Source organism: Neovison vison, chromosome 11, assembly GCF_020171115.1.
Source record: "Neovison vison isolate M4711 chromosome 11, ASM_NN_V1, whole genome shotgun sequence".
NCBI classification, from domain to species: Eukaryota; Metazoa; Chordata; class Mammalia; order Carnivora; family Mustelidae; genus Neogale; species Neogale vison.
The window spans coordinates 183,314,055-183,339,007 of NC_058101.1; the positions used below are offsets into that span (position 1 = coordinate 183,314,055).

A 24,953-nucleotide genomic window follows, 5' to 3' on the forward strand; every position below is an offset into this window, starting at 1 on the left:
TCAAGAGGTCATTAGAATGGGTTTTTTTTTCCTAATCAACACTGAAATTCTGGGGCCTGCATTTTCGTGGAAATATTCTAAAAACAAGATCGCTGCTTGAATCACTTAGGAGATGGTAAGTGATCATGATGTGTATTTGGGGAAACATCAACTGTAAGACTTCTTTGCCCTCATAGAATAAAAAAAATCAAAAACCAAGAAAATTAGCAAAGTCTCAAATAGAAGGGACATGCATATTACAGACCACTTTATTTCTTAGTTTAGGATTTAGATGATATGGAAATTGATCTATCAACATCTCCATAATTGCAGGCAATACCACGGAATAAAATTCTGAGTGTTCACCAATCATATTTTAGTGCTGAACACTTCATGCAAGCAGCTGTTAATGATGCCAAATATAGCTTTCACAGCATGCAAAATGAACTAATGACCAAGCCTACATTTTAGATTTCAGAGATGTTCTTTCTTGGTGCAATTAATCCTATATTCTGCAGACATCACAGTCTGCTGATCCATGCAGAGGTCAGAAGGAAGGATTGTTTAGGATGTCAAGGGTCTACCTAGCATGTTCTTCCTGTTGCCCAAATTAGAGTAACCAAGGCCTTTTTTGTGTGTATGAAAATAAATCTATGCAAGCATTTTCTATTGCCTAAGGTTTTTTTTCAAATTCCCTGGGTGTGATCATGAAAAGGAACCTCCTTGGGATCCTACAGGATGGGTTTGAGAGACAGCTGGAGTATTTCAATAAACTGGCACCAATCACTGAGGCAAACAGTGGAGAACACAGCTGACCATACACATCACTCTGGGTGACAGACATTATAAGCTGGGAAAATTTGGCTTGTTAGGCATTATATTGTGGTGACTCTCAGGAAATGGTGAGATTTGTGCTTAGTTATGCCTTCATATTTTAAGAATTTATGTATTTTACATAAAATAGAAAAGCAGTATTTAGTAATGGGTAATTAGGAATCACTGTCACATGCCTCAGTGGGGAGGTATTATACAATTGCATACCAGAAAATCCCACACAGTTTGATTTCACAATAATTACTTAAAAATTTTTCCTGTAAGCTTAGCAGGACCAAGACGTCATATAGTTTTACAACATATAAAAACCTGAGAAAAGCTTTTGCAACATTCTGGGAAGAAAGCTTTCAGGTACCTGATTTTTATGCCTATCTATCTATATCCATATGTACTTTATTTTTAAATAAAAGTCAATAACTGAGTCTTTACTACTTACCAAATGCTGTAACAGCTTGTTTTTATCCGCATTATCTAAAATATCCTCACAATAACTCTATGAGATATGCAATATGACGTTCAGTGTTTTACAGATGAGAAACAAGCAAAGCGTCTTGCCCAAGGTCATAAAGACAGTGAGTAGAGGAGCCTGGATTTGAACTCAGGCAGTCTGTCTCCAAAGTCTGGGATCATAGCCATAGTGACAGAAGGTTTCTCAGGAGCCAGATGGGCTCTGAGCAAGTCTGCAGAACTACTTGGAGTCATTCAGAACAAACCAGGTTACATCAGAGTCACATCACAATTTTTGGCAACAGAGCAATGCCAGACAATTCCATGTGTTTTGGATTTGGGTACTACTGAATGAAACATACCATGCATTCATTAATAGTAAGGATTTATTTCTATAAAATATCTATCAACATATTCTTTCAGAATTAAAATACTCAACCTAAAATACTTTTTATTTATTCAGAACACATACATACATTTATTAAAATTGAAAGCACAAAGGTAGCTCCAATCAGCGACAGTAATTCAAAATACTGACATACTTTGAAAGAATGCTAATAGGGTAACACAATTCTTCAAATCTTCACTAAGCAATATAAAAACAAACTACCAAATCATGCCAAATTTCTCTTTTTAAAATTTCAACATCATCTCTACAATATTTCCCATATATTTGATTACTGAAATCTTTTGTTGGGTTAACTTTAATAAAAGCGTATTTAACTCAAGAACTACTAAGCACATGTATTTAGTAACCCAACTAGTTTGCCCCATTCTAGCAGGGGCCATGAGATAAAGAATGTCCAGATACATGCATTTAGTTTTTTTATATTTTTTTTTATATAAAACACATACCCCAAAAGCTCTCAATTTCAAATTACATTTAGTATTTTTTCTTCCCTATCCCACGGCACTTAGTATTGCTTCTAAGACACCATCCTATCCCACCTTGTATTTCACAGGCTCGTATATTTATCTTGTTTCTTCTACTGAATTATAAGGTCACTGAGAATAAGAACTATCTCGCTCATCTCTCTTGCCCCTGAGGTAAGTAGCAGTATGTCTTGTACGATAGCGTTCAGTGTTGTCCAGACAGCTCTGTGAACTGAAGTGTGAAATCAGATTAACACTAAATCATCCATTTATCTTCTGAAATATTTTGCTATCACTAATTGGGGAAGTTTCTGTAATGTGTCAAAATTTTGAGAGCTGCCTCCTTAAAATCTATTTGGAGCAGGATTTCCTATGAATAAATAAATAACTGTCACTATAATAAAATACACAAACACATGCACATTTTCAAAATATAGAATCTCATACTAAAGACTGCTGACTTCTCTTGGATCTAATATTTTAATGCAAGATTGTAGGAAAAAATGAAAAAAAAAAAAGATGACAACCCCTTCTTTCTTTCTTCATTTTATCTGGTTAGAGAATCTAAATAAAATTAAATATTCAAAGAAAGCAAAACTGGATCCTATGTGTTTCTTCAAATAATATAATAAATATTTAGAGAAAAAGGAAAAAAAATAGACTAAATGGTACTGGGCCTATTATTCAAGTTTTCATGAGAATATGCTTGCAGACATTATAGACAAACTGTTCTAGTGTTTTCTATCTCCTGAACTATTTTCCACTTGGGAGATATCAAAACTATTAGAAGAAAGTGAATAATCAATTAATGCCTCCCTATGTTCTTGGACACTTCCATTTGCTGTGAAATGTGCTGGAAATAGCAAAAATAAAGCTCTAATTTCAGCATATGTTTGGTGGAGAAGACCAGTCATTTTAAAAATTCTTATTAAAAACATCTTTACTATTAATATGTTTCCTAAAAAGAAATTATATTTTATAATAGAAAGGGGTATTAAGGCAAGATCAAAACCCATATTCTTAGAAATATGTGCATAATATAAATACGAAGGAAATGTGTAAATTAAACTGGCAAAATATGTCATCTCCAATGAGCTGCTAAACATTATAACCTATTCTATCAATCATGTCATTGGTACTAATGGCCTTTTTGGATTAGGAATCTATGAAACAGCTTGTAAAAGATATAAAATGAGCATATATTTATAGAGATGAATTTTGTGTACTTTTATAACTACCTTGCAATACTGCAGGTGTAAGATTGTGAAATATCCAATTTAAACTAAAATGGTTCATGGCTATTAATATTTAGGTTCTCTGTAACTATTTTGGCACTGCTTACCCAAGTGCGGCTAAGATATAATTCTCAATTTCTATCTGTTCTTTCAGAGGAATAATATGGTCAGTAAGAAAAGGGTAAGCTGAGGAGCTCAGTGAGAGGGGGATGGTTTCAAAACTATAACTTACACAAGATTCCCCAAGGAATTAATGTAGAGATGAATGTACCAGAGCTGACATGAAGATGAAAACAATATTTTATACAGTTCTGTCAGCAAACCATGTGCCTGCCTTCGTAATTTATGGTCTTAGCTATTTTGCCCTTAGCAAAAATAACTATATACAATGTAAGCAATTATTTGGGTATTGAGCAGTATTTTGAATAGAAGTGTTTTTAATTAAAATTAACTAAAAGCAGAGTTTTTGAATCACTAGCTTCCAGATGAATGACAGGTATTACAACTCTCCAGCAATAATTTAAAATATATAATGCTCTCAATTTCTAAGTGACTGTAAGCTACTTCATACAAGGGACAATATGAATAAAACTAATTGCTTTGGAAATTCAATAAATTATAAAAAAATTTAAAGAAATTGTTTTGACATTTTTAATACACAGATAACTGAAAATTGTGGAAAGTTTATAGTTGACACCATATGAAGACCCTTGGAAAAAGTAAGCAAGGCTAAAAAGAAATCATCATCAGACAAGCCACGAAATATATTTCATTATGCTGAAATTCTGACCAGGTTTTGGACAAATAATTGAACAGCAATAGAAAATAAAGCTCTAAGATACTAGGCCTTCATCTTTTTAGATGGCATATACCCCCAAAACCTTGAAAAGAAATTATTTGTTGAAATGATAAATACTCAGATTGGAATAAATTGGTCTTATTTCAATTAAGTTATCTTATTAGCTGTTAGTATTTTTGTGAACACGAACTCAACACTATGTCTGGATCCCTTAAAAGTCTCTCTTTCAGTGCTCCCAAAGCCTCAAGAATTTACCACTCCATATACAGTGTGTACCACAAGAGGATTTACAGTGGATGGAAAGTAAAAATTCAACAGAGACTAGATAACTCATATCTGGCATGAAGCATGTTACTGCATCTAGTAACTTTCAAAAATTACATATATATCCTCTCAAACATTGAAAACTTCAGCACCTTTAAAATATTGGTCATCTTTCAAATATTGGTCAGAAAAAACCTCATTTGCAAATTTACTGTTTTTTAGTGTAAATTCAAAAACTACACAGGATTTTAAAGGGTAAAACTTATGTAAAACTGAGAGAGTAAAAAAGTGACATATAGTAATGTTAAGAGTGTTTTACTGGAGTTTTCATACTAAAAAGAATTTAATTATATCTGAGAAAGAGTGGCTGGAAAGTCATAAAAGAGTTTGCTACCTACAAGTACCAATATCTAAACATCTGAAAAAGACAGAAAAATCTCCTTCAAGAAGGATATCGACTTCAAATTAGATTCCCATTTAGGGAGAAAAGTCAAGGTGCTAGAGGTCATACTCCCTTTGGCCAAAAAAACAAAACAAAAAAATAGTGCTTAGAAATGGGGAGGAGAGATGTTTTAGTCAAAATTCTAATTAGTAGGTTGTTCTCACATAGGTTGGGTTTGACTGATTTCCTTGTTTGCTCTTCAACCTTTGCTGAAGAAACCACCTATCTTCCAACCCAATGTAGTTTTGGAACTCAAGGAAAATGGAAACCCAGTTAAAATGACAATGGTGTTCCTGAGGGTTAATGGATGGTTTTAAAAACTGAACCTAATTTCCTGTGCAAACGGGGTTTCTAACAACCTCTCAGATTCTTTCAGTATATAGACAGCACTAAATCTGGAAGGCACCATGGTATAATGAGGGGAGGAAATTAAGTTTTGAAAGGAGAAAAGCCCAAGTGGAAAGGAAGCCTGCCTTCTTTGATTCTTTTCAGGTTGACTTAGGCTCCCCCAGGTGACCACAGACAGTGCTGAACATACTGTCTTCTACTGATAAACTACTATAATTTTCTATGTGTTTGTCTTCTTCAGTAAGTTTTGAGGCCCTTAAGAACAAAGACCATATCTTATTCTTCTTTGTAACCCTGGATGGCCTGGCTTCCAGAAATTGCTAGATATGTATAAATGTTGCATGAAAAGCAAATAAACATGTTGAATTTAGGTAAACTACTCAACTTCTCTAAGCCGTTTCCTCAAAAAACTAGCCATCCCCCCAAGAAAAACAAGAATAAAATATCCATTTTGGATTTTCTTCTAAAGATCATGAGAAAATATCTACAAAGTAATATGGCAGATGGTGAGTGGCCAGCAAATGCACTTCCCATCCCTTCCTCCTACTCTGAAAAAAATACCTCAATAAAGACAGCAGTGAGCACCTGTTCTGTTATAAATAGGACAGAGAAGATGGATGCAATGATCTTTCCAAGGAATGGAGACTGTTTTATACCACAGTGGTTCATGCAAAGCTTCAAATATCGACCTACCTAGGTTGAAATCATGGTTTTATACCACTGTAACTGTAGGAAACTGGGAAAGTTAACTAGTCTCCCTAAATCTCAGTGTCCTAATTAGCAAGAGAGGAATAATACCCACTTTCAAGAGAGTCTGTATGAAATTAATAGTAAAATGCCTGAATAGAGCTATTACAGAGATTTATTTTAAGTGCTCAGTAAATGGTGGCTCAATCTAGCTAACCGCCTATTATCAAAGTCCTATAATAGCAAGAAGACAAGTTTCATATAACCTATGCAGAAATAAACCACAAATATTTTAAAAAGAAAAACAAGTACCAGCACACGTGAGGCTTAAAAAGCACAATTAAGATAATGAGAAGTCGATTTAAGTGGTGGCATCCGTCTTGCAGGTACGATAAAAATGCAGGCCTCTCCGTTCCATGGATGCTTGTTCCCCTTTCTGGAGGGGGAATACAGAGGAGGAGGCAGGAGAGAGAACAACACGATGCCCACTGAAATAGTTGGATTTTTTTTTTTTCTTTTCTTCTTTTACAAAGAACATCTCCCAAATAACAGGCAAACTTCATTCCAGTCTTTCGCCTGTGTTCCAAACCAAGAAATGAACATTTCTAAAGCTCTGCAGGCTTTTCTGAGTCATCCTACTGCACGGCACGTCCAACTTCTCTAAGACAGGTCACCCCCCCCTTTGCCTGTGGATGCTCCCTCACCCGGCCTGGTCCTCTCCTGGATTTCATCCCCAGAGCAGCTGCCTCCTGGGCTTCCATACCAACAGCCGCCTGCACTTCCATCTGCTCCTCTGCCTAAGCTCTGCTAGCTGTCATCTTTCCTGGCTACCCACCAACTCGCCCACAACTCCTAGATAGTAAATAGATCTGTACCAAAAAGTAAGGTGGTGCGTCTAAAATTAAAAAGCTGATGAGAAAGAGTTATCAATCATAAACACATTAGCACATTTTATTTATAGTGTTTACGGTTGAAGAAGGACTTTTCTCTCCATGACTGCATTTGGCCCTGTGCTTACACCCAATCCACTACTGATAATAATAATAAAATGCCATTTGTTGAGTGTCTCTTATATGGCGTAAGCCATGTCAGTTTCACCTTTACAACAAGCCTGTCAGGTAGGTCAGATCATTACCATTTCTGATCAGGAAACTGGGGTTCAACGGTGGTTAAGTGATGTGCCCAGGTTTTAGCAACCAGTAACAAAAGGAGCTGGGATTTCAAACCAAGTCTCTGATTCTTAGTTCATTATTCTTTCTCCTTCACTAGAAACTAGGAAGTCACAAACCAATTACTGAAATCACACATATCTGCAGAAATCAAGAGACTTTATAGCTTGATGTTTAACTAGAAGTCCTACCCCGTGTTTAAATATATCACTTCAGTGACCCTTTGAACGTCATTCTGCCGCATTATCAGAGCACACACAACAAACACAGATTGCTCGTGAAATGGAGTAAAGTAAGATCAACAGGATCATCAAAGGACAGTGAAGAAAGTTACCTCAAGATCCTTGAATGATGCGAGAATGGTGATGTGAGCCCTGTCAGTAGATGTGCCTTCACTACGGACTTCTCAGCCAGCAGTGCTCAAGGCAGCCACCCACTCCCTTCTGCTTACAAAATCCTCTTCTCTTTGACAACTCCACTTTCCCTTGATTCACCTCCACATCACTGGCATTCCTTCACAGCCTGACTTTATGTCTTGTACCATACCTTATCTATAAAATCAGAATTCCTCAAAAGTTTGATCCTAGGGGCACCTCAGTGGCTCAGTGGGTTAAGCCTCAGCCTTTGGCTCAGGTCATGATCCCAGGGTCCTGGGACCGAGCCCCGCATCGGGCTCTCTGCTCCTCGGGGAGCCTGCTTCTCCCTCTCTCTCTGCCTGCCTGTGATCTCTGTCTGTCAAATAAATAAATAAAATCTTAAAAAAAAAAAAAAAGTTTGATCCTAGGTCAGCTTGATGTATATCCCCAGAAATTTATGTATCACATTGATACTCAAAACTTCAAAATGTCTAATTCTTTCCTAGACTTTTATCTACAATGGATACTTGAGATCTTTCACTTAGGGGTCTCTTGGACATCTCATAGGTAACCTTTCTGAAGTGGAACTCTTGACAGATCCCACACCGAAAGCAATTTACTTCTTACCCTGTCTTCCCCCTACCAGTAAATGGTGTCACTCTCTCCTCTTCAATTATTGAAGCCAGAGATTTGGGAGTCATCCTCTTCTCCTTTCTCCCTTTCAACCCTCACTCCTCACATCTAGTCCATCAGCAGTTCACCACTTCTTCTTCAAAACATATTTTGTTTTCATTCTCTTCCCTCCATCCCCAGTCCTACCCCTGAACCCATACAACCATTATCCCTTTGCTGGACTGTCACCGTGGTCTCATTCCTTTCCTCCACCCATATCAAATCAGATGGTCCTTTAAGAATATACATCAGATTAACTCATGGCCTTCTTTAGAGCCCTTCAGATAGGTTCTCCTTGCTCTTAGAAGAGGAGTCAGAAACATGATAGAGGCCTCAAAGTCTGGCATAATCTGGACCCTGCCTCCTGTGACTTGTTCAGGTTGGTTCTATAGCCCTCAATGCTCCTTCAGGTGAGTCACTGTTGTCTTTGTGCTTTCAGTTTAAATGTTCTCTCTTTCCTGGCGAGGCTCCTCTTAGCCACTCTATCGAACTAAGACAGCCTCTTCTAATCTTATTATGGTAAACGGTTTCTTTCTTAACAATAATCAGAATCTGCAATTTATTAGATAATATTTGGTCTGCATTTTAATGGTCCTTTTCTGCACCAGAATGTCATCTCTTTGAGGGTAGGGTCCTTGTTCAGTGTCTTTTCCTCGACATCAAGAGCAGTGCCTCAAGTAAATTAGGTTCATTTAATGGAAGAATGAGAGAAGCACCAAAACAAAACAAAACAACAACAACAATAAACCATCACTGAGAAGAAGTACTAAGGTAGCTCCAAGAATAGCAACATGCTGACAAGGATTTTCCTTTCTAGGTTTAGAATACACTGTCCAACAGAAAACAGTCTCGTGAAAAGTTTCATTGAAGTTTCTGCAATTTATTGCCACTCACAACCATTTGTGTTGGCTACACATCTATTTTGAATGCGTACAGAAACAGTCACACTCTACCATAATCACTGTCTATATATATGTAAAAAGGAGGGATATGGAACAGTGCTAAAGCATTCAGTCAAGAATATTACAGAAAGTCAGTTAATTCAGAGACATGATACTGAATTAAAATGAGCAATTTGTAACTATCAGTCTACATAATGTTGACCAAACTTGCCAGAAAGTACTAGAGTTTACTTATTTTCAAAGCTGTTTTATATACAGACTCTTTGCTTGGGCAACTCTAATACATTAGTGTACAAGAGCTTTGCTGGTCAAGTTAGAGAGTCTGGTCAAGGCCTCTGCTACTTGCCTACTGGCAGTCAATGAACATCTCTGAGCCTCACTGGCTTTATCCGTTAAATGTCCATGTCTCATGTACAGGGTTGCTATGATGTTCAAGTAAAACAAAAACAAAAAAAAAACAATGTACTTGAATGTCCTTGAAAACTGTAACATGTCCTATAATGGTGAGATAATATTATTTTATTTCTCCCAAATACTTACTAATGAAAATTGAGCATATTTTCTTGATTAGCTGAATGTAGAGACACATTTTAGAAGGTCATATGATTACTTGTTATTCAAAAATAGAATTAAGTATAGACATATCCCTATTTTGAATATTGAAAGCAAATTAATATTAGTATCTGCTATAATGGAATTCCATGAAGGACAACTTTCTACCTAACCAGGACACCAGACATACACTAAGTCAGGTGAGATGACCTACTGTTGAAGTCTGGGTTACAATCAACTGCTTGTTTTATTGTTTCTACTGGGCTGGGGTATCCTCTGGAATGAGGACCAACATTGTCCTCATTTTTATATAATCTATAGGGTTTGAAAAGATACCAGCAAAAAAGGAAAAGAGAAAAAAGAAAGAAAAAGAAAAGATACCAGCACATCATGGTTCCTCAAACATAAATTCTGGATGATTCAAATAAATGAAGACTCACTATATAACCTTATTTCTCATCTTTTCTGGAAAATTAATGCTGACATTTTAAAAAATATGTTTATTGTTGGAGTCCACTACACACACCTGCCCCTCATCTCAACATCTGTCACGAGTATTCCCTCCCGTATGTACAACAGGAGTTCTAACAATATTTCCCCAAAGAATAGATGGAGTGTCAAGCCTTAGTTATAAAATATGCTTGGAAACAGATGATCCAGAGAAGGAAAACCAGCACTTTTGATCAAATTTCATGCAACTTGTAATTTCATGCTGTTTCCTGGGCTGAAGAATTTGTATTGACTTATGAATTCACAGATTTGCATTTCAACACTTTCCCTCTCCCCCCCCCACCTTCAGGGAGAGGTGCTAATGAGCAGAGAAAAGATCACTGAGTCTAGACAGTTATCAAGTTTGGAAAATTAAGTAATCCATTAATTGCTTAATTAGGTCTTTGTAGCCTTTTCTGAATGATACAGTCTCCAAATATGCATATGAATGGCTAAAATGGGGGTGGTGTGAGACAATAGGACGGAAAATGGAATGTGAATTCCAGAATTAGAAGGTAGTAACTCTCAAAAGGAAAAAAGATTATAGTAACTCTCTATGTATCCTTCAATGTAAATTAACAGACATTTGTTGAGTACTTCCTAAATACAAAGCACTGAGCTAGAAAGAATTAGGAATAAAGCAGAGATCAGTAGACAGTTCCAAGCTTCAAGCAGTTTGCAATTTGGATAGGCACGTTCATCACAAGCCCATGAGTATACACATAATTAAGATATCATGTGTAAGAGAAATTGGTCAATCCAAGGGAATTTATTGGGTTTTGACTGTATCATGGCAGCTAAAGAGGAACAAGTTTAATTATTTTTCATTACACCCTAACGATGTGTAAGTTTATAGTAGAACCTTCCCATTCACTTAGAATTTTTTTTTATTACATTTAGTTAGCCAACATATAGTACATCATTAGTTTTTGATGCAGTGTTCAAAGATTCATTAGTTGCATATAACACCCAGTGCTCATCACAACACATGCCCTCCTTAATACCCATCACCAGGTTACCCCATGCCCCCGTTCGCTCGCTTCTGTAACCTCAGTTTGCTCACTTAGAATTTTAAGTTCCTGAAAAGAAGGGCAATGAAGTCAAATGAAAAAGAAATGTTCTGCTATTAACAACAGCAACAATTTACAAAGCACCTACTATATGTCAGGGCTTCTTTTGTTTTACATATGAGGCTTTGAGAGGCCAAGAAGACCTCAAAATGTTACAGTAGTCATCAGAGCCAGGATTCAAATCTAGTTTTATAGAAGTCAAAAACTACATAGTTTTGCTTAGGATCTGTAAAAACCTGCAAACTAATACACATGCTTTCCAGTTGAAATTTGAGATTAGTTTGTATATTTAAAAAAAAAAGAGGAAGGAACAGTACCATCTGCTTTGCCTAAAGGCTTATTTGGACTTGTCAATTTAGTATTATCAATTCCCAGTTTTTTCCTTGAGGAAATAGCTGAGGAAAAAAAAAAATAATAAGGCTTGATCTTTCCTGTGGCATTTCCCATCAGGAGTTCATATTCTCTCTTTGTCACTTAAGTTGGAGAATATTTCTGTTTATGAGACTCATGAGAGCATATTTTGAAAGCGTTCTCTTCATAGTGCCCTCAAGCTCTGAGTATACCTGGTTTTCCTTACAGTTGGCCCCCAAAACACTGAAAATATTTTGCATAAAAATGCTCTGAGGTTGCTGTCTTTTTTCCCTATTGGGATTCCTAAGGATTTTGCTTTGTATTTTATCCTCTGACTTTTCTTATTTCCCTCCGAAAAAGTAACATACATTTTCTGGGCATTTGGACTATAGTTTTATTCTAACTTATCTCTTTTTCACAGACTGAGATTATAGTTTTGTTGTTTATTTCCTCTAGTCTTTGTGCCATATTTGTATCCATTTCACTTGAAAAACTTCACACAGAGAGGTTTTTATTTTTGTGGCAGAAGCTGAGTGATTCAGAAACAAAAAAACAAAAAACAAAAAAAAAAACAAATGTCCCTCCACAGAGAATAGAATAGTCTAATAGAGCAATGGAGTTAAATCACAGTTCATGTCACATACAAGAAAGAGATGGTGAAGATTAATTTTTTAATATACTGGGGACTTCCCTTAAAAGGGAAGATAATCTTTCTTAAAACAACTGCTCAGTATGAAAGCTCGAGGTGTAAAGAGCAAGTAAGTGCACATGAAAAAGGGTATATTGGGATATTTTAAATCTAGGCAATGATTGTGTTCAATAATAGGTGAGGTGACGGCAGGCTGCAAAAATGGGAACTCTAGCAAGAAATGTAGCTATAGTAGCAGCCTCCAAGATGGCATCCAATTACTTCCATCTCTTATCGTCCCCTCTTTCACTGTACCAGGGTTGATATGGTGAAAGTGATGGTTTGCCCCTTCTGAGATTAGATTATACAACTAAGGTTCTCTTTCTCTTATACCACTTGCTCTTAGGAAAGCCATCTTGTGAGCTCCATGTGAGAAGGAGGTGAAGGCTCCAGCCAGCGCCACAGAAGTGAGCTTCAAAATGGATCATCTTGTATTAGCCAAGCCTTCAAAACTAGCCTGATCCAACAGCATGACTGCAACCTCAAAGAGGACCTGAAGCTGGAACTTCCCAGTGAAACTGTTGGATTCTGAACCTCAGAAACTCTGTAAGATGTTTTTTATTTAAATCTAAAAAGTTTGAAGGGTAATAGGCTTCTTATAAGGCAATAAATAGCAAATACAGTAGCTCACCAGTTAATGGACGTAGTTCAGATGTACGGACATAGGCACAGATGGGAGCTTCATCAGACCCCTTACTGGCATTGAATTAAAGTTAAGCTGGAGAAGTAGCCTAGTTGATGATGATGATGACGACGACGACGACGATGACAATGATGAGAGTAAACAGTATGGTGACAATTATCACAGTAATTACAACTAATGCCTATTTAATTCTTATTATACACCAGGCCAGGTGCTAGGCACATCATCCACAGTATCTCATTTAATTTTCATATAAACATTTTGGGATGAGAATGATGAGGAAACTAAGGCTGGGAAAAATCAAATAAGTTGTCCTGAGTCACATAGTTAATAAATGTTAGAGGTAATATTCAAAGGCAGGTCTGACTCCAACTCTATAAAGCACCCCACTGATAATGTGGCATATGGGATTAGCTGAGCTGGTGTCAAAATGCCAATAAAGACAAGATCAGTGGGCAACACTGACTGAAGCCTGGTCAAGAAGCCAGTCATCCGTAGAGTTACTCAGAAAACGGAATCAGTGTGCAAGGGGAATTGTCTTCATTGGCGTCTTCTCCTCTACAGAGCCAAGACCCAGCAGGGCCTAATAAATATATTTTTCATCTATACCTTCATAATTTCCTCACAAAGAACTCCCGATAAATATTGTCTCAGTTACACACAAATTAATGTCATAAAGGAGGCGAACAGTAACTAATATAACACTCATGGGAGAACTTAGTTGGGCTCATTGCCTTGTGCCCCCCTAGAGCACCTATCAGTACTATGCTACCATTGCAATTTAGTCTTTGGCTGGCTTCTGTATAAAGTGCTTCACCAAAAAACCCCTTGATATTTTTCTGTGAAAAGTCTAGATGTAGAAATGTGAAGACAATGTTAACATTTTGGTTTCTAAGAATATTTTTTTCCCCGTCTCCCCAAAACAGTGAGGTACCATGGACCAAAGTCTAAGTGAAGAAGTTACCAAGTAGTCTTTATTTCAAGGATATCATGTGACAACTCTTTATCCATTTTATTCATCACTTAAACTATTTAAAAATATATGGAGCTATAAATTCCATTTTCTCTGCAAAATTTGCAATATATATACTACTAAAACCCATCAAGTTTTTTAACCATTTGTGAAAAATCAAATATATTTTGCTTAGTTGATCCATGAACATTTTGAGTGCCTACTACGCTGTATTTTTTGTATAAAAATGTTGATACTTAATGTCAAACATTTTAACTTACATAATGCTTACCAATAAATAAATAAAATAAAAAGGAATGCTTATTTACATGAGACAAAGGAGGTCCCAGTTCAATAAACAACCCAATAATGCTCCAACTGAGTTTATGATGCAATCTATTGACATAGTCATTTTCTTGACAAAAACAGTGGATGGTTTATCTAAAAAATCAGGGAAAAGTTTAAGAGCGTGATTAAACCTACTATTAATAAAATATCTGCCCTGTAATGAGCAATGGGTGACATACTGTCCCTGGTAAATGTAACTGCTACAAATTTCTTTTTTAAAAAAATGCATAAATGTGCCTTAACTTACAAAGTGAAAAAACACATATGATAGCTTGACTTTCTCAGAAGGGGAAGTTGCATCTCTAGAAACATATTTGATCTTGGAAACACTGCTGTCATACAAGTGAAAAGATCAAATCAAAATTAACCTTAATGTCTTTTTTTGGAGTATGTTTGTTTTTAGGCAATAAAGAATCAGCTATTTCAAACTGTTTCACTAACAACTTGGCTTACTATGAGCTTTTCTGGACAAAAAAAAAGAATAAGTCTGGGGAAATATAAATAAATTCTTTCACCAGGACATTTCTGGTTGAGGGAAATATTCTTAAAAAGGTAATCATACCTTAAGAAAAGAGGCAGATATACAGACATTTCCCATCAGGCCCAGAACTAACGAAGTTTAGTATAATTATTCCTAAAAAGGCCAGATCATTTTTACTAGGATGAAATGCTCCTGAAGGCCTTAACCTGTTACAGTGATTTGTGTACACATGAGAGCAGTTCCTAGGACAGGCTTCGAGCCCTGCCATAACCATAGCCACAGTTCCCAGTATAAACTCTACTAAAATGAGTCTTCCTAATACAGGAAAACACGTTCTTATGGCTATTTAACACTTCTGCATGAAGATGAAATTAATGGCTTCTCTTCACTAGATACATTATTTTTTTTAAAAGCCTCTTGCTGGGGCACCTGGGTGGCTCAGAGGGTTAGGCCTCTGCCTTCAGCTCAGGTCATGATTCCAGGGTCCTGGGATCGAGCCCCGCATCGGGCTCCCTGCTCATCGGGGATCCTGCTTCTTCCTCTCTCTCTGTCGCCTGCCTTCCTTGCCTACTTGTGATCTCTGTCTGTCAAATAAATAAATAAAATCTTTAAAAATAAATAAATAAATAAATAAATAAATAAATAAAAGCCTCTTGCTAAATACAGAGACAGAGAAGCACCCTAGTTTACAGCACCATTTCTTGACTTTTTTTAAAGTGTTAACCCTTCCCACCCAAGGAGGAAAATTAAGTATTAAGAAATAAGATTTGGACAGGTAGGGCTATTAGACAGTTTTCATAAATCACTGTAAAATCTAGGACTTTTGAATGTCTCCTCCAGTAAAAGTCCCTTTTCAGCCCCTTGGCAGTGATGCGCTCCCAGTGAGAAGCACAGACTAGACAATTAAGTCTAAACTCCTTTGTCCAGAGGATAAAATCAAATTTACATCCCTATGTCATTTCCTTCCACCTTATCACTGACAGTACCTGTTTAGCAGCCAATGTGGACTCTCTGAAGTCAAAGATTCTGTCATTCATTACAGAAATCCTAGTACCTAGCACACTGTGTATCCCACTGTAGTAACCAATACTTTTTGGTGGGTAGGTGAACAGCAACAGTTCCCTAGACCTACCAATCTCTCAGGTGTCTAATTCATTCCATACATTTTATTTTACTGCAGCCTTAGAAATTCTTTGGTTTCAAGATTGAGAAGCCAGTCAAACTAGTTCTTTGTAAGAGGAAGATTACTGGAAGGATTCAGAGGGAACGTCACAGAATTAAAAAGCAAGAAATATAGTCAACATGGGAGTGGGAAGATAGTGGAAACTCAGCTGTCTCTCTGGGGCAATGTGTTCTCTTAATAATAGTACCATTCCATCGTTCTTTGCTGTAGACCTGCTTCTCCTACTTGTACCAAGTTCACAGTGCCTGCCAACCACAAATCTGTGTGATCTTAACAGCTTCAGGGCATAACTACTAACTCTTATTCTCTGTGTCTTGTCTCTTAGTTCAGAATCTTGAGAAAGAGATTCTGATTAGTGGCTCAAACCAGACTGAGTCTCTGGCATCAATTGTTTCCTGTGCTTGAACCAGCCATGGTCAAGATTGCAGAATCATGGGACATGAATAGGACCTTTAGCAGTGTCTATGAATGGGCAGAGTGTTCTTATAAGACAAGGCAGTGTTGAAGCAATGATCAACATCTTATTTTTTAAAAGATTTTCTTTATTTGATAGAGAGGGAGAGAGCATAAGAAGGGAGAGCAGCAGGTAGAGGGAGGTAGAGAAGCAGGCTCCCCACTGAGCAGGGAGCCCAACTTGGTACTCAATCCCAGGACCCCAGGATGGTGACCTGAGCTGAAGGGAGACGTTAAACAGACTGAGCCACCCAGGCACCCAATGATCAACATTTTAAAGACTAACATGCTACCTACTGTGCTAACAGGACACATGATCAGCATTTTAATACAAATTTTAATACAAATAACCTCCTGATTCCACTTCATTTCACAAACTCCTAATCTTCCTTCAAGGCTTAGTTCACAAATTAACCTTCTCTGTGATGCCTTCCCCAAATCTCAGTTGAGCTTAATTTTCCTAAACTGGCTCCTCTTGTTCTTGATTTCAAACCCAGTTCATGTCTTTGTTTTCTACTACACAATATGCTCCTCAAAGTAAGAATTGTCTTATGTTACTTTTTTTTTTCCTTATGTTACTTTTAAAGATAGCACAGGTATTTGTTGGAATGAATAAATGTTGCCTGAATGTGCATTAAAATTTCTCAGTAATTTATTTGATTATCTTGCAACAAACATATTCTTGCCAAATTTCTGTCTAGGTTAATTATAAGGAAGATGGAAAAAAGAGGAAAAAGAATTTGGAAGAATGAATACAATGACTGTTTGCTCTGATCATTTCAAGGAGTCATGGAAACAATCTCGTAAATAACTTGGTGACATCAGGAACCCCAAAGTCGCATAGAGACAGTCGAAGATAATTTGATCCTTGTCTTCACATGTATGTTACTATCTGGGTCATTCTTCCTTGTGGCCCAACAGAGTGTTTCTATCATTTTATAGACAAGCAGAGGATGTCAGGTCTTTTCTACAATAAATTAAAAAAAAAAAGTAAAATTAGGTACTTAGAATAGTAGTGAACCTTGTTCAAATGAGGTAGGAAAGGTTTAGGATACTCTTTTTGGTCTGATTTCCATGTGGAGGCAGAGATACATTCTTTCAGGGAGCCCAGTGGTTCAGTCAGTAAAGTTTCTACCTTCAGCTCAGGTCATGATCCCAGTGTCCTGTAAACATGCCCCGTGTTGGGCTTCCTACTTGGTGGGAGTCTGCTTCTTCCTCTCCCACCCCCCTACTTGTGTGCTCTTTCTCTTTCTCCAATAAATAAATAAATATAATTTTCAAGAAACATATATTCTTTCCCTAGAACATGTAAGTTTCTGCTGGATAGTATTCAGTAGCCAAATTAATACTTTTATTAATGTTCAAATTTATCAAATAAATTACAATAAGAAAACATTTTGAATTTTTTTCAGAGATTCTATTCTATTTCAGAGTTTCAGTGGTAGAAACAATGATTATCTACATTAAAAAATATATATACGTGTATGTGTGTATGTTATCTTCAACAATAAATAGATATCATCTTTACTTACATTATACTGCAGTCACTAAATGGAATAATGTACTTATATATTCTCCCTGACAAAAGAATTTTTTTTAAAGATGTTTATTTATTTATTTGACAGACAGAGATCACAAGTAGACAGAGAGGCAGCAGAGAGAGTGGGGAGGCAGTCTCCCTGCTGAGCATGGAGCCCAATGTGGGGCGCAATCCCAGGACCCCGAGACCATGACCTGAGCCGAAGGCAGAGAATTAACCCACTGAGCCACCCAGGTGCCCCACAAAAGTAGTTTTTAAAAAAATTTTAAGTAGTACTTTCATTTTCTACCCATACTATTGGAAACTTTGGTGTTAGTCATGGAGATTTAAGGTCTCTAATCAGCAGATTCTGAGAAGATTGACTGATCCATTCTTTTTTTTTTTTTTTTTTGAGTACCTATTAGCAAAATCAAGGAAATTATACCACAAACTGGGGACATAGGTGAGTTTTAAAAATTGTTTTCTAAGATTTGACAAAATGCTTAGTCTACTATTTTGAAACTGAGTTTTCAAAAATGCAGACAGATATTTTTGAAAGTTAGGTTATTTATATATTAAAGAGAAAATCTTAAATGAGTGGCTAGAGTCAGTATAAATTTAGGTATGAAAATATGATTGATATATTTTTGAGTTACTATGGTTATATAACAAATTAATAGCTTAGTGGTATTATTCTACTGGACTCTGTGTGGGTCAGGAATTTAGACAGAGCACAGAGGGAATGGCTAGTGTCTTCTTCATGATGTCTGGGGCCTCAGATGGAAGACTCAACTGCAGGCTCTGGGCTGGAATCGTTTGGAGCCTCCCTCATGCCCACACTTGGTGATAGATACCAAATGTCAGCCAGATCTCCAGTGCCTCTCTGCGTGATTTCTCTGCAAGGCTCGTTTGGACTGTCTCACAGCATGGTGGCTGGGTTCCAAGATATGTGTCCTGAGAGACAGAAAGAACCCAGGGAAAGTTCCATCACCTCTTAGGACCTAGACTTCCAAGTTAATTCTGTTGTATGTTACTGGATTGAAGGGACTCACTTAGGCTGCCCCAAAACCTAGGGAAAGGAAGGAAGACCCCAGCTCCTAAAAGATGAGGGTCAACATCATATTGTAAAAAGGCCACGTGGATGGCATTTATTAGTGTATTACTGAGGGGGAAATAAAGCCTGTTAAAATCCACAGAGAAACAGACCTTTCTGGATTCTGGTCAAATAATTATAACCCTTGTAGGCTAAACCACGAAAGAAATGGATTTTAATTAGTATTTATAAATTCTCATCTTCAAATGACTTTTTGTACTCATTCATTTCACGGTAATGTCTCATCTTTTGCATTTTCTCTGGCAATGATAGCCTGGTAGGTAATTTTGAAACAAGGACAAAATTTTCACCAGAAATTTTTTACATATGGAGAGGCTGTCCTGCTGTCCTGTGGCACATTGGGCAACAACTACTGATTACTGACTACTTTGCAATCAGAGTTGATGTGTACAAGACAACCCAAGTATCAAAAAGGATCTCGGGTAATAAACTAACCGAGTCTTGTTAGATTATCCCAGGGTCCAGCCATTATCATAGCTTATTCCTAAATCCTGCTCACTTCTTCCTGGAGGTGCCCTTGCCTAGACTAAAGAGCTCAAACCTTCTCTACACATTTTATTCTCTTTCATTTCAATGTCATAGAGTTTATTTAGCTCCTACTTGTTTCTCTAGGTTTTGTGTTCTGGGTTTGTTTCTGAACTAAGTTCTTAGCATCTTAGTGAGGGACCAGAATAGTCAGTCCCCGCAACCACCCTTAAAAAAAAAAAAATCACACACTTAACTAGTAGGACTTTGAATACAAGGCAGACACCAGTAAATAATTATTAACATTTTCCCTAATTATAGCTGTGTCATTCAAAAAGCCTTCACATATAATTGAAAGAAAAAAGTTCTATTTCATGGAGTAGGAAACAGAAGAAGGGAAGAGATAAAGCCTCATCCATATAAAACTGTCACTGACAAATACATAATTAAAAATTCTTTTGAGGGAGGAAAAAATTCTGAAAACATCTGATGAAAGAATTATGACAACAAGCAGGAATTGATACTGAGATGAAAGTAGATGGTATCTTCATGGAGCTTCGTTCGGCCACATAAAACATTTAATGTAAAGCAGCCACTAAATCTTTTGAAAAGCTACAATCACATCAGGATCATGGATTTCTTACCAGACAAGCTTCACCTGTCACTTCATTTTTCTTACATTCACTCATTTTGTACAGTTATGTAGACCATTCAGACTTAAAGAGGCACAGAGGTTATTCAATACAATTTTTGAAAAGCACCTGTTCAAATGGATCTATGGCCTTTGATGTGAGACTATGCAGTTTAACAGAGGGCAGAGTTTGGTTAACCAAGTCAATACCCCTTTTCTGCTTCATACTCAGGAACTGAGACAGACCAAATGCTTTTGACATGCCACCTTCCATTCTTCCTCATTTTTTTTTCTTTTGCACATTCTAGGTTATACTTCCAGACACAGTTTGGTGTAATACTGGAACAACACAATCATTCAAAAATGCTTTGAGAAACCTTTCTCTTCAGCAGCATCTAAGGTAGACTTACACTTAGAATCGGGAAGAACCAATTGGAAGCCCTTCTGCCAGGTCACACAGATGCATCAACCTCTGCTTTTGCAAATATTACCAGATAGTGAGCCCTGATCTGTTCCACGTGTGGTCCTTTCACCAACAAGCCTCAAACCTCAAAGGTCTTTTTCTTTTCTTTTTCAGTTAAAAATGTTGTTGCTCATTATTAACACTTACAAAAAGGAGTTCTCCTTTGATCATTAATTTCTAGATTTTATATAGGACTGAAATAGTTTTTCAGGGCACCTGGGTGGCTCAGTTGGTTAAGTGACTGCCTTCGGCTCAGGTCATGATCCTGGAGTCCCAGGATCAAGTCCTGCATCGGGCTCCCTGGTCAGCAGGGAGTCTGTTTCTCCCTCTGACTCTCCCCCTTCTCATGCCCTCGCTCTCTCTCTCTCATTCACTCTCTCTCCCAAATAAATAAAAAATTAAAAAAAAAGAAATAGTTTTTTGATTAGAAATGATTTCCAAAACCTCTGAAATTTCTGAAAAAGAAAGGAAAATTGTATTGGACTAAGATTTCAAATGCTTTCCAGAAGGATGTACCAGGTCTTAGATACCAAGGTTTTTGACCTCTATTTCCAGGAAGGGCACTGACTGCCAGTTGCTCTTATCTAATATCTGTTTAGCAAGGCAGGCATCGAAAGATAAGAAGCAGTGAAACAGTTTCTCTGATGGCAAATTCTTGATGGCTATAGAAAGTGATTAAAAATACACGGGGAAGGGGAAAAGGGGGTGGAGTGGGAGTTCATATATGCTGTAAAGTAGTCAGGGAGGGATATGCTCAGGATGTAGTTTACAACAGAAGATGACATCTGTTTCTTCTATAAAAAAATTTGGCAAGTTCTAACTTGTTATATGACCTGGCCAACTTATTTGATCATAGCTGATAAAAACTCTGTCCTAGAGTTCATGACCACTAAAACGATGACTTGATTTTTGTAGGTTCTCTAATTTTTACACTTCTCTAGTGTCTTTGTATAATGGTATACTAGAAACCCCTACTGGGGGATCATGATAAAAACGTATGGTAAAACCTTCAGTTTGTAATAAAGTGACTTTAATTCTCAGACTCTCAGGGGTGACCTTATGGTCAATTCCATTATATTTTATGGTTTTGTTTTTGTTTGTTTTGTTACCTTGGATTATTTTCAGGTTTCAGAGATAGACATTTACCTCTCTTTTTTTTTTTTTTTTTTGGTGGGTTAGCCGGTATCCTACTACTGCCAATGGATGGGAATGTCAATGTTAGTGTTAACTGACTTAATTACTCTCACATAATGGACTATATGTAAGCCTAATACTAGTAAACTGCCTTGCACCTTCTAATTTTATTTTCTTTCTTCTTCATCCAACAATATTCTTAACTGCCTTCTCACTGTGCCTACCTTTACATTTGCAGCTCCAAATATACTAAGTTTCATGGATCTGACACACACAGCAAAACAATGAAACACAGAATGTTCATTCAAACAACAAATATTTAGGGGTACCTGGGTGGCTCAGTAGGTTAAGCATCTGACTGATCTCTGCACAGGTCACGATTCCACAATCATGAGATGAAGCCCCGAGTTGGGTTCTGTGCTTAGCATAGAGCCTTCTTGTCCCTCTCCCTATTCTCTGCCCTGCTCTTCCTCCCTGCTCTCTAAAATACAAAAAATCTTTGAAAATACATATTTATGAAGTGACTACCATATGTTTGACCTCAAATATCCAGCATAGATACAGGACCAAGATTTGGAAAAAAAAACAAACTGAAGATCAGTCAGTGAAAAGAATATGATCCCCAATTCACCTCATCACCCTCTTAATTTTCTTTTAATCACTGTGGATCAATTCACCATTGGCCCTAGAGTAATAGCTTTAAAACAAATGTCTTTGTTTTCAGAATATGAGGCTGAAGCTTTGTTGAATGACATTTAAAAAAATGAGCTAATTATGATGGACTTGGTTTGTATTTTTCTTCTGCAACTCAAATTTAAGCTTGGAAAATTTTACAAATGAATATAGCCAGATGTAACTAGAGGTTTGCACAATGGAAGTACAGAGTAAATCTAACATATAATCAATCTCTGGTATTCCAGTTTAGCCAATAGGCCAATAAACAATGTGAAGAAAGCCCCAGAGCACCACTCTTCAATATTTTTTCCGAAATCACAACCATGACTATCAGACAGCTTAACAGAATTCACAAAAGCAGACTACCAACCTTGTCCAGTAGATAAAGGTGAATTAAATCAATACTGATTAAAAGGATCTACCTCCCTCTACTAATATAAAACCATTCTTCAGTGCCAAACATAAACACCCAACAATATGGTATGAAAGAAAAAATGAATTTTTGCCTTTTAAATAACAAATTTTATTTTTTATCAAATAGTTTAAACAAATGGATATATACAGAATACTAGATTAAAACTTTATGACAATTTTTGATATAAGACCACAGTTTTTGGCTTTGCATACCTGAATGATGTGAAATATGAAATTTACATTTAGTGAATTATTACCTAAATGAACTGGTTGCCACAAGTTCAGATTTGATCCTTAATCATTCCTAAAGGAGAGAATAATTTTAATCATAAGTAGCAGAAAGAACAGATACCTGACCTTCCAAAATATATCTATGTTTATAACTTCAGGAAAGAAAAAAATATATAATTATTCCCAAGAGAATTTATTTCCCTTGGAAAAAAGAAAAGAATGGTTGTAAATAAGAATTTTATATATATATATATATATATATAGAGAGAGAGAGAGAGAGAGAGAGAGAGAGAAAGATTCAAAAAATAAACTTTCAATGTTGAGCACTTAAAAAATTAGTTCCATTTTTTCTATGGAAGCTCTATGCTAAGCCACAAGGAACAAAATCATTTACTAGAAACTACAATTGAGTGTTCAGTTTTAACATCATTTGAATGTCTCTTTGCTTAATTCTTCTATTTGATTAAGGAAGAAAACAAACTGTATTTGATTTACAAATGAAGTCAGTCAAAATAAGCTTTTGTAAAGCACTAGTATTTAGAATTAGCTCTTCAATGATCTACAGAGAAGGAAGGAGAGACAAGGTAGAAATTATTGTGATACAGAAAGTAATTTAAGAATTTAAGAACTTGGCTGTAAAGAACAAAGAGAAAGAGGAAGCAGAACCATCACTAATAATGCTAACATAGAGGTCATCTCTTATTTTATCTGGAGATAAACCAATGTCCCATCATCTTAACATGCTAAGAGGCAAATGAAAATCAGTTTTGAAGATAGCAGAGTCAAACAAGTTCTGGAATTTTTTAAAAAAAATGCTAAATTCAAATCTTATTTTTTTTAAAGATTCCATTTATTTATTTGAGAGAGAGAGAGACCATGAGAGGGGAGAGGTCAGAGGGAGAAGCCGACTCACCGCAGAGCAGGGAGCCCGATGTGGGACTTGATCCTGGGACTCCAGGATCATGACCGAGCCAAAGGCAGTTGCTTAACCATCTGAGCCACCCAGGTGCCCCTCAAATCTTATTTTATACCAGTTTCCCATCACATAATATTTACAAACTTTCTTAATCTTTCTGAGCCTCAGTTTCTTTATATCTAAAGTGGAAATAATACAGTTATGCCATTGGAGTTACTCTATGGTAACTAAAGGTTGACTTAAAATAATATACGTAAAGCACAGTACCTGAAACATAGTAGTTATTTAAAAAATAGTAACAGTTTTCCTTTTCTAGTTGTCCTAAAAACAGACAAATTTGATTTGAGAACAAAGACACAATAAAAAGGAAAAGCAGTGAAGCAAAGAAGTCATCTTCCACAAACAACTCTAAATGAATAAAATATTTCCAGGCACATCATATGTGCACTCAAATTCTGGAGTTCCCCACAAGCACCAAAAATCACGTGAGACCATGGGTTCTGAACAAGAACAGGTCTATTCCTTCTAAAAAAGAAAAGGAAAGCAGTTAAGTAAGGAACACACAAATAATTATCAAAAAATACTGTGCAACAAATCAAACCATTAAAACATAGACGAAAGAGCAGTTAACTATGTGGGTAGTCAGGAAAGAATTTGCTGATCAGTTCAGTGTGGGTCTTCAAGAATTTGTCGAAACAATGCTTATTAAAGTGTGGTTCGATATCAGAAGCCTCAAGACTACCTGGGAACTGGTTAGAAATACAAGTTTTGGGATCTCAGACCTACTAAATCAGAAATCCTGGAGGTGAAGCCCAGCAATGTATTTAATTTACCATTCAGGTGTATTCTGATGTAAAGTTTGAGAACCACTGAAGTAGGAGTTCACCAAATAAGTGGCGATTGGGGAAGGTGACATTATAGTCAAGAAACAACATGTTCAGACAACCAAGGAGAATTCCACATGTCTGGAGGATGGTAGGCATGGAGGTGAGTGACAATGGAAGAGAATGTTTCAGTAGCCTGGGGTCAGGCTGTGAACATCTGTATACCATGTCAAAGAGTTTGAACTTCATCTTCTAAGCAACAGGGATTAGGAGTATTATAGGGAGAATAATTTCTTTTTCCCTCAAATCTCTGCAAAGAGAGCAGGTAGCACAAATATGTAAAAATGTGC

The 24,953-nt window shown here is 36.6% G+C and overlaps 1 protein-coding gene and 1 pseudogene across 2 annotated transcripts in view; both read right to left on the bottom strand.

Moving 5' to 3' along the window:
• LOC122889687 overlaps positions 1-6,693 on the bottom strand; it is a 55,579-nt pseudogene extending 48,886 nt beyond the window's left edge.
• NRG1 (neuregulin 1) overlaps positions 1-24,953 on the bottom strand; it is a 1,114,604-nt gene that overhangs the window by 794,901 nt on the left and 294,750 nt on the right. The gene's annotated exons all lie outside the window — the stretch shown is intronic.